Source organism: Tenrec ecaudatus, chromosome 12, assembly GCF_050624435.1.
Source record: "Tenrec ecaudatus isolate mTenEca1 chromosome 12, mTenEca1.hap1, whole genome shotgun sequence".
NCBI lineage: Eukaryota > Metazoa > Chordata > Mammalia > Afrosoricida > Tenrecidae > Tenrec > Tenrec ecaudatus.
Genome location: NC_134541.1, coordinates 140,892,256 through 140,899,384, shown reverse-complemented (window position 1 = coordinate 140,899,384; position 7,129 = coordinate 140,892,256).

Here is a 7,129-nt window from a genome sequence, read left to right as displayed (position 1 = left end):
ACCTAACCATCCATCTATTCATTCACATTCCCAGTAACCTACCCATCCATCCATTCATCCATCCATCCATCCATCCACCCATCCACACATACATACATACATACATACACCCCCCACACACACCTAATCATTCATCTGTCCATTCATATTCCCAACCCCTTACCCATTCATATTTATATGCACCCACCCACAACCCCTCCACTTATTCATTCCACAAACTCTGATCACCTTGTGCTGGTACATTGTTGAGTATTGGGCAAAACAGATGGAGACCCAGACCCCATGAAGTGCATCTGCCTACAGGAGAGAAAGACAAGCAAATAACACAAGAAACCGGTGAACTTTCCACAGGGGCCAGAAACAAATAGAGGACGTGAGAGGGGACAGGGAAGGCCTCTCCGTGAGGTCTCACTTCAGCTGTAAGGACGATGTGGCAGAACCCGCCAGATCTGGTCTGGAGGGCAGTGCAGACAGAGGGCACAACAGAGATAAAGGCTATGAGGGGGAAAGACCCTACCATGGTCAAAGGATAGAAGGCCAGTGTGGCTGGAGCATCAGGCCTGAGGGGACAGGAGAACGAGGAGGAGGAGGAGGAGGAGGAGGAGGAGGAGGAGGAGGAGGAGGAGGAAGAGGAGGAGGGGAGAGGAGGCGGGGCAGCAGATGTGAGAGCAAAGGGACTTGGGGGGAAATGCTGAGGAGACCCTGTTGTCTTTTCAAGCTCACAGAAAGTATGGGGCGTTCTTGCCACGGGAGCACCTTGGTCCAAGCTTTTGCACATGCCCATGCAGTGGGGTCCCTTATGTCTGTGTTCACACAGCTGCCAGGAGGAGAAGGGGCCCAAGGAGGGGCCGGGCAGAGCAGGGATATCATGCAGGAAGTTGACAGAGAGGTCCAGGTGAAGAAGGATAGAGGCTTACCTGGATGATGGGGGGAGAATAAAGAGCTGTCAGTCACTGGCTCTAAGAAAATGATCGGTGATATCATAACAATACTTTGATGCAGGTACTGGAGCCCTTTGTACTGAGGAGAAATACTTAGTGCTGGCTCAGCATTTGGGTAGACGACAAAGGTCAGAGAAGCCCAGCCCACGATTTGAACTTGGGTCTGATGGTCTTTCTGCCTCTCAAGCAAACAAAGCTCTAGTTGGAGATTTTTTTAAAAGCTGTGTCTGTGAGACCTCAAAGGCAGAGTCGATGTGGTGGGAGAGGGGCATCTCTGGTCCACAAGCTCAGGTGGAGGAGGGGACACCTGAGAAAGGGCAGAGGAGTAAGGAGCCTGGGGCAGAACTCCAGAGCCCGGTGGGAAGACCACCACACGTCCAAGTGGAGACATGAGCCGCTGTCTGGGGACATAACCCTGCACAGGCACTCACCGCAGGTACTCATCACCTGCTGTCCCTGCAGTGGCGCCCACTCCGATCATTGTCCCCTCATCAGCTCCCTATCCCAGCACACATCCAATGGGCCATATAGGCTGGGGACCTACCACTCCAGTGCCCCTGTGAATTCGGAGCCCAGAGCCATCTCACTCAACAACATATCCAGGCACATGGTAAGAGTCTAAATGAATTGGACCGAGTTCAAAGGGGGCCCAGACACAGGAACTGGGGAGCTGGCATCCGGGTGGTGCACCCACCACTCAGCAGACCAGCTCTTTCCCCCACCCTGCCCCAGCTGGCGGAGGCCCAAAGAGACAGGTGGCTTCCATGCTGCGGGAGTGCTGGAACAGGGCCAGGCCTTTCGGAGAGTGATTTCGCAGCGTGAGCTGAGTACCATGGAAATGCTTATGCCTTTGACCTGGCAACGCTGCCCCCGGGGTGCCCTTTGGAGGAGATGGTCCTGAACACAGGGAGAGCTTTAGGCCCAAAGCAACTCTTTGTGGCATTATTTTTAATGACAAAAAAAAAGAAAAGAAAAATGGAAGTCGCTGAAATGCCCAACGCGAGGGGAGCAGTATAGTGAACTGCAGCACACTCAGTGGAGTACTAGGCGGCCATCAAAAGTGATCGTTATGCAGACTGGGTGGTGATAGGAAATGTGCCTGCAATGGGACAGGATGAGGGGGACCCCATGTAAAGTAGTGTGTCTACTGAGGGTGGAAGTGGAAGGCTTAGATGGAAAACATACGAGGAGGTACTCCCCCCCCAAATGGAAGAAAAGCTCCGCTGGACAGCGCTTTTGCAGTATGCATTCCCTCCCACCCACCCCCACCTCCCCCGCTAGGGGAGCAACTCACTCTGAGTTAGTGTAACCAGTGGTGTCTCCTGGGAAGGTTCTCTCTGGTCACAGTGAGTTTTTTCACAAAAGCTGTTTTGCTTCCCCCAGAAGAATTTGTTTCAAAGGACGACATTGATTCTGCAGCTCCAGGAGAGGGACATATCTGATCAGAGCACAGGGGAGCAGATGAAGGGGGAGGAGGAGAGAGTGGAGCGCATTCTGGCCCACCAGGCCGTGAGGATGATGTTCCTGATTAGAGCAGCCAGTCCACAGAGAGAACCACATGGCTGACCCCACTATGAGACATGACGCCCCTCACTGACCCATGGCCCTGCAGGGGACAGCACCGGAGACACTGTGGGAATTGCACCTGACCTGATCCCACCACACCGAGGCAAAGCACTGGGGGAGTGCAGCGGAACAGCAAGGGAATGGAGCAAGGTCCCCAGGGAAGGCTGAAAGTGGACTTTGGGATCAGGGCGTGGTGCCCCAACAGACTGGACTGGAAAACACTCCTAAAGGCCAACAAACGATCCTTGAACTAACTATAAGCTTTTCTTTCTTGATATGTTTTGTTTTGTTCTTTGTCAGTGGTTTGTTGTTGTTTCGTTGTATACTGTTGCTTTGCTTTCCTCTGTCTTGTTTTTGTGCATGTTATTATCTCCATAGGTCTGTCTAAATAAGACAGGCTGGATGAACTATCTGGAGGAAAAACAACGGGACCGACAGTTCCGGGGGGACATGGGATGGGGGAGGTGGGGGGTAAGGAAGTGGTGTTAACAAACCCAGGGACAAGGGAACAACAAGGGATCCAAATTGGTGGTGAGGTGGGAGTGGCAGGCCTGGTAGGGAATGATCAAAGGTAAGGTAACGAAGTAGTATAGCTGTAACGCAGGTGGGGACGGAGCATAATAGTGGGACAGGAGGAAAGTCAAGGAAGATGGAGGAAAGAGCTAGGAGGCAAAGGGCATTTATAGAGGTCTAGACAAAGACATGTACATATGCAAATATATATATGAGGATGGGGAAATAGATCTATGTGCCTATATTTATAGGTTTAGTATTAAGGTGGTGGAAGGACCTTGGGCCTCCACTCAAGCACTCCCTCAATGCATGAATACTTTCTTCTATTAAATTGGCATTCTATGATGCTCACCCTCCCGACACAACCGCTGAAGCCAAAGCGGGTGAACAAGCAAATGTGGTGAAGAAAGCTGATGGTGCCAAGCTATCAAAAGAGATAGCATCTGGGGTCTTAAAGGCTTGAAGATAAACAAGCGGCCATCTAGCTCAGAAGCAACAAAGCCCACATGGAAGAACACACCAGCCTGTGTGATCACGTGGTTCCAAAGGGATCCGTTATCAGGCATCAAAGAACAAAAAAAATCATATCATTGAGTGCACACCTCCGTGATACGATCACCGAGGACAAATGGGTGCATAAGCAAATGTGGCAAAAAAAAAAGCTGATGGTGCCCGGCTATCAAAAGAGATAGTGAGTGTCTGGGGTCTTAAAGGCTTGAAGGTAAACAAGTGGCCATCTAGCTCAGAAGCAACAAAGCCCACATGGAAGAAGCACACCAGCCTGTGTGATCACGAGGTGTTGAAGGGATCAGGTACAAGGCATCATCAGAAAAAAAAAAATCTTACCATAATGAATGAAGGGGGAAGTGCAGAGTGGAGACCCAAGGCCCATTTGTTGGCTACTGGAGATCCCCTCACAGAGGGGTCTAGGGGAGGAGATGAGTCAGTCAAGGTGTGATGTAGCACCGAAGAAGAATGCAGCTTTCCTCCAGTTCCTAAATGCTTCCTCCCCCTGCAACTATCATGATCCGAATTCTACCTTGCAAGTCTGGATAGAGCAGAGGATGTACACTGGTGCAGATAGGAGCTGGAGGCACAGGGAATCCAGGGAGGATGATCCCTTCAGGACCAGGGGTGTGAGGGGTGATACTGGGAGGATAGAGGGTGAGTGGGTAGGAAAGAGGGAACCGATTACAAGGATCTACATGTGACCTCCTCCCTGGGAGACGGACAACAGAAAAGGGGGTGAAGGAAGATGCCGGATAGGGCAAGATATAACAAAATAATAATTTATAAATTATCAAGGGCTCATGAGGGAGGGGGGAGCGGGGAGGGAGGGGAAAAAAGAGGACTTGATGCAAAGGGCTTAAGTGGAGAGCCAATGCTTTGAAAATGATTAAAGCAAAGAATGTACAGGTGTGCCTTATACAATTGATGTATGTGTGGATTGTGTGGATTGTGTTACGAGTTGTATGAGTCCCTAATAAAAGCTGTTTTGCTTGAACCTCATTTTTTGTGATGGCCAATTTAAGGAAATAGGGTGCAGCTGTGAAATTTTGTTTCCTGTTCATGAAAAATGTCCCAGAAAATGTTGCAATGTTGCACACAGCTTACAAGGGCAGCGTTGTGGGAAAAATTCAAGGGTACAAGTGGTTTTCTCAGTTCAAAAAAGATGAAATGTCAATTGATGACAAACCTCATTCTGGACATCCATCAACTTCCTGAACAAATGAAAATGTCGACTTGTGCACTTGGAGTTCATTCCACCAGGTCAGATTGTTAATCAAGCTTTCTATTTAGAGGTTCTGAAAAGATTGTGTAACAGTGTGTGACAGAAAAGGCCTGATTTGTGGCAGACGGGGACTGGTTTTGCCACCACGGCAATGCAGCAGTGTGAAAGTTTTGGGAAAAACAAAGCATATATCTCGTGCCCCACACACCTCCCTTACCTTGTCTCACTCGGCGTGATGTCTTTTTGTTGTTTCTGAGCATTAAGCGGGACATTAAAGGACAGCGATTCGATGACATAGGAGAGGTGAAGAAAAAAAGAGGGAGGTGCTGTCAGCCATCCAAACATGAGTTTGGAAAATGTTTCCAAGAATGGAATAGCAGATTTGACAAATGTATTAAGTGTCATGGAGAGTACTTTAAAATGATAAGGTTGTTTTGGGGGATACACTTTGGGGGGTATCCTCTCATATGTGCAGCTGGGAGATGTGGATGGAAGCCATATACATGACTGCAAAAGACTGGGATGGAGATGTAGCCATGGAAAACATTGAGGCTTCAAGAACAGAGGTGGGGTGAGTGGCTTAATTCTCAGTTTCTTGCCTCTTTTCTCCAAACATATGACTTTGCCTTGGCAATGTAAAATGCTTATAAAGAGAGTTTGTTGTCAGGTTGTGGGGTTCTGGGTGGGTTTTGATTTTGTGTTTTCCTTGGTTGTTTTCTGGATTTTGCAATGTTCTGTGTATACACTTGGAACATGCCATTAGGAGGGGAGATGGAGTGATATTGAGTAGTGGCAGTTTATGCAGGTGGAGGGAGCAGGTGTGCCCACAGGACCTGATGGTGATGATAGTGGTGGAAGTGATGGTGATGATGATGGTGGTGGTGGAGATGATGGTGACAACGATGATGATGATGGTGATGGTGGTGGTGGAGATGATGGTGGTGGTGATGGAGATGTTGATTATGGTGGTGGTAATGATGATGATGTTAGTAGTGGTGATAATGGTGAGAGTGATGGTGGTGGAGATGATGTTCGAGATGATGACGTTGGTGGTGGTGGTGGAGATGATGATGATGATGGTGGTGATGATGATGATCTTGGTGGTGGGAGTGATGGTGGTGATAATGATGATGGTGGTGGTAATGATGATGATGATGTTGGTAGTGGTGATAATGGTGGGAGTGATGGTGGTGGAGATGATGATGATGGTGGTGGAGATGATGTTGTTGGAGATGATGATGTTGGTGATGATGATGATGTTGGTGATGATGATGATAATGGTGATGGTGGTGGTGGAAATGGTGGTGGTGGAGATGTTGATGATGGTGGTGGTGGAGATATTGATTATGGTGGTGGTAATGATGATGATGATGTTGGTAGTGGTGATAATGGTGAGAGTGATGGTGGTGATAATGATGATGGTGGAGATGATGATGTTGGTGGAGATGATGACGTTGGTGGTGGTGGTGGAGATGATGATGATGGTGGTGGTGATGATGATGCTGTTGGTGGTGATACTGATGATGGTGGTGGTAATGATGATGATGATGATGTTGGTAGTGGTGATAATGGTGGGAGTGATGGTGGTAGAGATGATGATGTTGGTGGTGGTGATAATGGTGGGGGTGATGGTGGTGATGATGATGATGATGATGTTAGTGGTGGTGATAATGATGTTGGTGATGATGATGTTGGTAGTGGTGATAATGGTGGGAGTGATGGTGGTGATAATGATGATGGTGGTGGAGATGATGATGTTAGTTGTGGTGATAATGATGTTGGTAAAGATGATGATGTTGGTGGAGATGATGATGTTGGTGGTGGTGGTGATGATGATGATGGTGGTGGTGGGAGTGATGGTGGTGATACTGATGATGGTGGTGGTAATGATGATGATGATGATGTTGGTAGTGGTGATAATGGTGGGGGTGATGGTGGTGATAATGATGTTGGTGGAGATGATGTTGGTGGAGATGATGATGATGTTGTTGATGATGATGTTGGTGGTGGTGATAATGGTGGGAGTGATGTGGTGATAATGATGATGGTGGAGATGATGATGTTGGTGTCGATGATGATGTTGGTGTTGGTGGTGGTGATGATGATGATGGTGGTGGTGGTGGAGATGATAATGATGGTGGTGATGATGGTAATGGTGGAGATGATGGTGGTGAGGGGTGATTGAAGAAATGGCTCGGGGCCATGTCTGACTTCCTCTGGCTATACAAAGGAGAAATAGAATCCAATCCCCCATCAGCCCCAAGCCAATTGCCACAAGCCAGATATCAGACATGTTTCCACCCTCCATCTCTCTTTACTTCATTCTGACCCTAACCGAGCCTTCCCTGACACTGTGTCTACTTCTCTGCTGGACTCA